This window comes from Electrophorus electricus, chromosome 2 (genome assembly GCF_041902795.1).
Source record: "Electrophorus electricus isolate QZ-2024a chromosome 2, ASM4190279v1, whole genome shotgun sequence".
NCBI classification, from domain to species: domain Eukaryota; kingdom Metazoa; phylum Chordata; class Actinopteri; order Gymnotiformes; family Gymnotidae; genus Electrophorus; species Electrophorus electricus.
In genome coordinates this window covers 8,552,696-8,562,560 of record NC_137498.1, presented here as the reverse complement: position 1 = coordinate 8,562,560, position 9,865 = coordinate 8,552,696, and the positions used below count along the sequence as shown (strand labels likewise).

Genomic DNA, 9,865 nt, shown 5'->3' with positions numbered 1-9,865 from the left:
ACCTCATCCCCTACAGTACCTCACACACTACAGTACCTCACACACTACAGAACCTCACCCACTATTGTACCTCATCCACTACAGTACCTCATTCCCTACAGTACCTCACACACTACAGAACCTCACCCCCTACAGTACCTCACACACTACAGAACCTCATCCACAAATGTACCTCACCCCCTACAGTACCTCACACACTACAGAACCTCACACACTACAGAACCTCATCCCCTACAGTACCTCACACACTACAGAACCTCACACACTACAGTACCTCACACACTACAGAACCTCACCCCCTACAGTACCTCACACACTACAGTATGTCATCCCCTACAGTACCTCACACACTACAGAACCTCACCCACTACTGTACCTCACCCCCTACAGTACCTCACACACTACAGAACCTCACCCCCTACAGTACCTCACACACTACAGTACCTCACACACTCTCTTTCTTTTAGACCCCTCTTAATTATAAGGTGTCTCATGGATGACAAATGTGGTTTTTAAACTGATCTTTCAAGTGTGATAAATTCATTATTTGAAAATACTTTGAAATCATGAAGCGTGAAAGTCATTCCATTAAAATAAATGAAAATCTATTTTATCAAAATGTTGGTTCCCGGGAGCAAAGGTTCTCAGGAGAATTTTTTTTTGGCCAGTAGTCTCAGCTAAATATGGCATTTATAAAAGAAAATCACGAGTATTTGGCTGAATTATTCACACACACGTTTATAGTCATGACTCATGCTATGCTCCATCTTTCTGGCTCAACAGCTCATTGGCCACGCCTCCCTAGTCACACCTCATTGGCCACACCCCACTATCCACACCTCATTGGCCACACCTCACTGGCCACACCTCCTTCTTCCACACCTGGAGGACCTTACCTGCACCCTTTATAAGGCTCTTTTGTGTTTAGATACATTAACCATGCCATGTCTCTCATGCCTTTTTTTCACTCTGCCTTTTTCCTGTCTTTGAACACCTTTTAACAATCGTTTCCACACTTGTGTCCACTTTTTCAAACCACTTAACGCCTTCATCATATCAGCAGACTATGAGAACTAGACTTTCTGTATTTCTTTTCTATATTGCTTTCAAACAAATGGCATTCAATCACCACTTCCTCCAAAATTCATGAATCCCTCTCTCAGTCTGTGTTCACCACCAGCAAAGGTCTGTACAGCTACAGCAAATTTAAACACTCTCTTTGTTATGATTAGCCAAGCTTCTGGAATCCATGTTTCTATGGTTTCCCTGTCTCGTGTTATTGTTTTGCTTCCATTCCTTAGTTTTGTTTTCTCCACCCTGCATCTGTTTTCCTGTCACTACCTTTCACCTGTGTCTGATTTAGAGTTGATTAGTTCATGTATTTAAACCCTGTCTGGTTCCCTGTCTCTTGGCTGTTCATTGTATGTATGTAAGTAGGTTAATTGTTTATTTAAGTCAAACTGCTGTATGTAATCCATGTATGTAAAGTCATGTTTATTTATCCCAGCCTGTATGTTAATTCTAGCATCCGTTTATTCAAGCCTCCGTGTGTTTCATTCTAGCCGCTGTTGTGTTTATTAGTTGTTCGTGTATCCTAGCGCTTGTTTTTGTCATGTATTCTCGGACTCTCTATGTTGGCTCTATGACCCTGGACTACTCGGACGACTACGACTCTGGATTTGCCCCTAACAAATCTCGCGCTTCTCCACACATGCGTCCGCCTCCTCACTACTCACTGTTGCACGCTTCAAAACCGTTAATGTTCAGTTCGAAACCCAACAAAATTCTGACCACTGCGGATGGAAATAGGTTGCACTTTGAAAAATAAATGAAAATACACACTTGAAATAGGCAAGATGGATTATTCTGATTTTAGCAGAATGTTTATTCAGTGTATTCAGTTTTTTTTGTTCTTGTTGTTGTTTGTAGTCTTACCGTCGATACCAAAGTGGTCCTACTCGCATTGAAATGTGCATGTTTATATCGAAAATACGTAGTTGTAGAACAGATATGGTTCCAATATTATTTTCATTTCTACCAACGACCTAAACGGTCCGGCGTTGGCCATCTTACGGTCGGCTTTCACTTTCTGTAGCTTTCTGCTGAACAACATGGAGGCGGAAGACGTTTCCTTTTCTGCGTGGAGACGGAAGGTTTCTGACCATCACCCGAATGTCCAGATGTCACTCCTAGATGCAGTGGCTGGCGGGGGTATTGACCTAAAAGCAAAATACACCCAGGGCTGGGGACGGCACATGAAGAGATATTTTTATAATTGGTGTCTGGCAAGAGACAATGTTCGCTGTGATGGTGAAAATCTATGGCCTAATACAGAGGACAGCATAGATGGACCAGTCCAACAGTAAACATCTAACAGTAAACATCTAACAGTAAACTTATAGGCAGATTATGTGAACTGTGTGATGTGCAAATTACTGTACATAGTGAAAATATTGATTTGCTATGACTGTATTTGTTATTCATTGTATATATTTTTCTTTTCCAAGCTACAGTGTATAGCACCATGAGAACAAATGTAAAAATACAGTAAAGGCCCTGAATAATATGGTATGTACAGTAAATATTGTTATTCTGGGATTCTTATATGGTAAAATGTTCATTCATTACATATATACACAGACACACATAACATATATATACACACACACTCATTACATATATATACACACACTCATTATAAATACACACACACACACACACATACACTCATTACGTATACACGCGCACACACACACACACACACACACTCACACGCTACATACACACACACACACTCATTACATACACACACACACACACACTACATATATACACACACACTCATTACACACATACACACTAATTAAATATATATCTATATATATATATATATATATATACACACACACACACACACACACTACATATACACACACACACACACACACACACACACTCATTATACATACACACACACACACACACACACACACACACACACTCATTACGTATATACACAAACGCGCACTGGGCCCTATAAGATCCTAGTTAATCTTATTTATGCCGCCGTTCTGGTCGTCGAGTCTGAAAGAAACGTGCAACAGTAACAACGCCAACTCTCCAGGAATCCTCTAGTATCAGCAACAATAGCTCTGCTCCAGTGTTAATGACTTTAAAATGACTTTTTTAATGACTTTATCTGTGTGCACATGTGTGTGTGAGTGTGTGTGTGTGTGTGTGTGTGTGTGTGTGTGTGTGTGTGTGTGTGTGTGTGTGTGTGTGTGTGAGTCCAGAGAATTTTGATCCATTGATCTAAAGCCATTTAGGAGTCAATACATGCAAAGACATGATACTGGGCCTGGACTGTATTAGCTGTGCAGTGTCATTAATGGAGACTCTGTTTGTCTGAGCATAGCAAGAAAATGGGGATTCTCTCATTCTCTAAACAGTGTCTCACCATCAGACTCTAAACTGTGTCTCACCATCAGACCCTAAACAGAGTGTCTCACCATCAGACTCTAAACAGAGTGTCTCACCATCAGAGTCTAAATGAGCGACTCACCATCAGACTCTAAACAGTGTCTCACCATCAGACTCTAAACGGGTGGCTCACCATCAGACTCTAAGCAGAGTGTCTCACCAACAGACTCTAAACGAGTGTCTCACCATCAGACTCAAAACAGTGTCTCACCATCAGACTCTAAACAGTGTCTCACCATCAGACTCTAAACTGTCTCATCATCAGAATGCACACAAAGACAATGTGACTGAAATATACAGACAATCAAAAACACCACACCTCCACACTACCTGTCTCACTTTCCCTGCAACACATTTTTCATTGTCTCTCAAACATGAATCAAAATCACCTCTCACACACACACACACACACACACACACACACAGTCTTCATCACCCACCGTCCGCGAGCAACACTATATTGAGTTTAGAGAAAATCATTATTTGTCCCTCCATGGGTTTCCCTCATCCCATGGGCCGAGCTGTTAAAAACACATCCCATTAAATCAGCCCTGTGGACTGTTCTGAGATCAGTAAAGTGCCCCCCCCCCTGCAGCCAGCACAGTGAGTGGCACAACTCCCTGCTCCGGGGACAGACATCTATAAACATGACCAGTGTGTGGGGGAAGGTGTCACAGAAAAAAACAACCAAACCCCCCCACCATCAACTGGATCAAGTGAAAAAGTCGCAGCAGGAAAATAAATTAAAAAAATAAGTAGCTGGACCAGGTCCAACTCTAATGGACCCGGCTGAATATCTATAACGGTGGGGGGGTATCCCGTGTATGAGGGAGGAGACTGATTTATGGGTAATTACACCATAAGACAAGGACAAGTGTTTGACAGCTTGGACGTTACAGAGGACGTCTACTGCTCTGTATTTATAAACCGCAAAATGTTATGGGGAGATTTTTAAGTTTGATGTAAAAGTAATGTAAAAAGTAATGACTCTCCAATCCCAGAAAGGTAGTCTATATCCAAGGAAAAAAGTCTAACTTCTTTAGGCATTTTATTTTTAGAGCTAGAAGTGTGTGTGTGTGTGTGTGTGTGTGTGTGCATGCGTGCGCGATAGACCTTAAAGCACAATGGCTGTCAAAGGTTCAGGACTACTACTAGTTCACACACCACAGGATTTAAGTCCAGCCTTCCTCTGCCCCACAGAATCCTGCTGCACCCACTCCTGTCCCTGACACACAGAGAGAGAGAGAGAGAGAGAGAGAGAGAGAGAGGGAGGGGGGGGTCTTTTCCTTCAACTCTAATCCGCTCTTTTAATGTGTATGTTCATAAGAAAGACCCTGCATTCATTCCCAGATTCTCCTACAGCATTCCTAGATTCTTCTACAGCATTCCCAGATTCGCTGCCCCTTTCTCATTTTTCTCATTACCTGCAACCGAGAAGTAGACTCGGACTTTAAATGTCAGCGAGTCCTCAGCATGGGGCTACAAACCCAGCTGTGAATACCGGACCCTCCTGCCCTCCAACTCTGTATATCACATTAAAAACCTAAGGAGAGCTTAAATTGAACCCGGGAGATTTGTGAGCCAAGCCGAATGCAACCATGGCAACGGGCTCGGCGGAGCTACCGTGAAAAACCCGTGGAGTGGAGCCGGGCTCCACTGGAGGTGAGTCGAGTGGAGTTGCAGTGCATCTTGGGATCATGCCGTGACTGGGCAAGAACTGCGGCCCATGGGGGGCCCTTTCCACTGGGACTTAGATTTCTGCTGTTGCCACGGACAACGAGAGAGAGAGAGAGAGAGAGAGAGAAAGAGAGAGAGAGAGAGAGAGAGAGAGAGAGAGATAGATATTAGAGCTCTCTACCCAGAGAGCAGAAACTCTGCCAGCAGTGCAACAAAGACACTGTAGAGAAAGAGCTACACTTCCTCTCTGAGTATGAAATATTTGACCTGATATGTCAAATGTACTTAACAAAGTGTGAAATGATACACTCCAACTTTAAGTGTCTGCCAAACACTGACAAACCGCCCGTCGTTTAGCTGTGCGATATATATCTGCCTTTACAACATCCAAACACAGCACACACACACACACGCGCACGCGCACAAACACACACACACACACATACACACACACGCAAACATACACACACACACACACACACACTGTATTGCCCTGTTTGTAAACACCTTTATGTATTTATGTATTATTTCCTCCTCTTCTTATTATAATTTATGTATTTTCCTTTCTTTTCACTTCTCAAGTGACTTATTAAAGTGAGAAGGGGGTTGGCGAGGGACAGAGAAAAAGAGAGGGAGGGGTTATGAGCTCGCAGGAAGCACCGCAGCACACCAGCAGGGACGTCCCGGCACTGGAGCGTGTGTTTGGCGCCCCTGCTGGCAGGAAAAACGCAGGCATCTCTGCTGCTTTGATGGAAAAAAAACAAAAAACAAAACCTCTCTCAGTGGGCTATAAAGCCGAACAGTCGACTGTTCTTAGATTTGTTCGATTCTGGTTCGATTCTGTAATTATGGGGTCGTTGTACCCCTGAATGTAATACAGCTAATAACTTAACATAATAACTTATGGAATAACTTATGGATCATAATATTTCTGAGGGGGACTCGGTCGAGGTCGACGTCTCTGCTCTTCTTAACGGCCCCAGCTGCTACTAAATATGTAAGACCTTTTTGATTATCATAAAATATCTTTCCTAAGAGCTTAATCTAATAACATTCCATATCCAGGTAAAAGGTTTTCTCCCGGCATTCTTCTGAGGCTAAATGCTTGCTGGAATTGTCCCAAATCACCAAATCATTCAAAGAATGGATCCTGTAGTATTAGACCAAGTACGGGTCAGTACATAAATACTAAAATACTAAACTGCCGAGTGCAAGTTTTTTTATTCCATCGAATAAAAAAAAAAACAAATGTAATTTTATGCTGGCGCTTATGTGACACCGTAGGACATCTGAACCGCCGTTTGCGTTCTTAAGGCGAGGCACTGACAAATGCGCTAACGTTTTCTCTTTATTTATTTATCTTCATTTATTTATTTACTTATCTATCGCGCTCTCGCTTGGGGGAAATTGCTGCAAAATGCGTTAACGAGTTCGCCTGTATGCCGCCTTGCTTCTCTGGCAGAGATACAAACCACACCCGCACGGCCAGCTCGGTTATTCGTGTCTGTTTTTCTAGCCTCGTTTTTTGTTTTTTTTAATGTGAGGCTGATAAATGCCATGGCCGTGGCAGCGGAGATGGATCGAGGCTTCGAGTAACTTGTTTTTTTTTTCTTTGGCCTGCACTGGCCAAGAGCGATCATCTTTCAATATCGATTTTGCCATCAGCACCTGTGCAAAACAGAGAGAGAGAGAGAGAGACCCAGAGACAAAAACATAGGAAAATATTTTTGACTAATGGAGCAAATATTTTTGACTAAACTCTCTGTAAATAAAAAAAACCCAACAAACAAAACTGGTTTCAATCTGGAACTCGCAATGGTAACAAATGCTTTCTTGAAATTTGCATTAATTTTCCTTGTTTTCTCAGGTCAACAGACAGGAAGCTGGAGCTTCTGGCAGGAAGAAGCTACCGTGGCTAAAAGCCAGAGCCTCCAGCGCTGATGGGCAAATGCGGCAATTATAGGATGGATAAGAGGTGGCTGAGCTCTATCTTATCTTATCTGGGCCTATTTAAGGGTTGCCGTGGCAGAGAGAGGATGAGACAAGCATCTGGAAAATGGCATTACTAGCAGGGAAAAGTCTGGAATTTTCCGTGCTGTCTGCTGCACTGCAAATGAGCCTTGGGGTTTTATTTGAACAAAGAAAGAAAATTTAATATTGGCATAAAATTGCATATGTGCACCAGGGCTAATGTAACTGTAATACTGTTAGACTAATATTACTGTTGTAGAATACTGTACACTATTAATGTAAAAGGATACAAGACGTTTTGCACTATAATGTCTGAATTAAGAAAATATGTTGACACAAAAGCTGCTAGATAGAAGATGAGTGTGGTGTGTAATTCTAGTTTTGTACGTGTGTGTGTGTGTGTCTGTGTGCGCATGCGTTTACTTTCTCATTGAGGAATAAATCTGCATCCTTGTGTTGTTTATTAAAAACAAACAAACAAACAAAAGAATAAGAAGTAATGCAGCATATGAATCTTTCAGCATCTTTGCAGGCCCCATGGCCCTTCAGATTGTGATCAAAGTCTCTGAGTGCTCGTTCGAATGGCTGGAGAGCCATTTAGCTGAAAGGGAACCCTCTAGTCCGAGATACACATCAGTCCAAACTGGTGGTCCTGGAAAATGGTAGATTCTGTTCTTGCTTTCTAAACTTATGTAGCAGGTACATGTGAGATCTTCACTGCTTAAGGCCATAAAAACCGAAGATCTCTTTCATTGCAGTCCCAATAGTTGTCCTCAGAACCTCACTCCTCTCAGTTGTACTTTGAAGTCATGAACAGTATTGCCTTCTTTTAACATTTTGAATACAGTTAAAAAGCAGCTCAGCTGCAGTTCCATGATGGTGAGTTTAAGTTGATTTCCCTGTGCAGTTCTTTAGCCTCGCCTGCCCATGCTTCCTTTTGTTCCAACCATTTTATACAGTAAACACCAAAAATGGATGAAAGAGAAATGCTTCTGCACAGTATATAAGATGGGACCTGTAACCTGGAAAGCAAATGCAATGACCACTACTCTAGATAAATCAAGAGAGTTCAAGATCTATATCAATCAATAATTATCCACCTGTTATGTCCACCTGTATGTCTGCATTCTGTGTTACAGGTTTTGCCTCTGCCTCTATCCTAATCCACACCAGGTTTTCCGGTGAGCAGAGGACAATATAAAAGGAAGAGGAAGAGACAAAATGTTTGAATTAGGGCTCATTGGAGAAGAGTTTCCTCCTCCTGCTCCTCCTGCTCCTCCTCCTCCTGCTCCTCCTCCTCCTCCTGCTCCTGACTTGTTGCTACATTTTGAGCTTGTGTTTGCTAGACTTTATGTGTATGACTGGATTTGCCCCTTGTTTGATGGCTTGTTACTATATGTTCTTGTGTCTTATATATATATTGTCCCGTATATAGTTACACACTGGTGGTAGGGAGTGGCTGCCCTTTTGTTTGGGTGTGGGTTTATCTTTGTTTCACACAGTGTAGTCATTGTAAGTTTCTTTTGTTAGCTTAGTCAGTTGCTGTTTTGTTTCTAGTGTGGTTTTGTTGTGTTGGCCTTGGTCACTACTGATGTGATTACACCAGTTTCTTGTCTTTAAACAGCTAAAGCTTGTAACTTCACTAGATCTTTGCTGTCAACTTTGTCTGGTTATTCATCCTGTTGCTCATTTCTACTGTTGTAATACTCGACCCTGTGTTACGGCCTCCCAGACTAGACAGGGTTGTAACATAATTGGGGCATAATTGGGTCCTTTGTTCCTTTTTTTCTTTGCCCTTTGTGTGTTTTGGTGGGTTTTCTGTGCTGGTTGGTGGTGTTCTTTTGTTGGTGGGGTGACTGTGTGGTTGTGTGTAGTTTGGGTTTTGCCATAGTGTGTTGGGAGCACTTGTGTTAGGATTGTGAGTTTTGATTAGTCTGGTTTTACTCTTTGTCCTACCCTGGAGCAGTTTGATCTGTCTAGAAAGGCAGACCTGTTACTACTAACAAATTTATTTGATGTTGTGGTGACCTGTTCAGCCACAAAATGGGAAATCAAAGAAGTCTTAGAGGCCTGCTTAGTACAAGACGGAGTTTTGACAGAACGAGGTGGTCCTGTTGGTGTTGTGGTGAACCTGACACAGGGCATGTCAGTGGTGGAAACAAGAGGCGACTTTGTGGTCAACTCACGCATAGAGCCTCAGGTCATCCAGTTTCTTGGTGGTGACCAGATGCTGGAAATCAAGAGGCAGGAACATGAGACAGAGTTACTGAGGGTGCAGGCCTTACAGCTTGAGGTAGAAAAGGCAGATAAGGAGGCTGCGATCCGGAGGCAGAGCATGGGTCCGGAGGGTCCTATTCCTCGGATGGCTCGGCTAACGGCAGTACCCAGGTACCAAAATCACGCCTGCCAAGATCACTCACTACTCCTGTATTCACTACACAGGTGGCACATGGATTTAACATCAGCCGGCAGAAGTTTAGTACAAGCATTTCGGGATGGAGGTAGATGCATATTTTTCTGTGTTTTAATGTATTGCCACAGCATTAATTTGGCCTAAGGATCTTTGGCCACTCATGCTCCAGTGCAAGTTAGTAGGAAAAGTGCAAGAGTGCTCATTAACTTTAGAGCAGAGCTTTAACTGCGATTTTACTGTATGCTTGAGTTAGTGCCAGAAGCCTATAGGCAGAATTTTCGGTGTTTGAGAAAATCCCCCAACCAGACACATAGAGTTTGCAAG

General features: G+C 42.6%; 1 long non-coding RNA gene across 1 annotated transcript; it reads left to right on the top strand.

The window, feature by feature from the left end:
* Positions 1–5,941: 5,941 nt before the first annotated feature.
* On the top strand, positions 5,942–8,743 carry LOC145660134 (uncharacterized). The gene is made up of 3 exons (XR_014126302.1): positions 5,942–6,154; positions 7,025–7,132; positions 8,268–8,743. It is a non-coding gene; the product is annotated as an uncharacterized LOC145660134 (long non-coding RNA).
* The last annotated feature ends 1,122 nt before the right edge of the window (positions 8,744–9,865 follow it).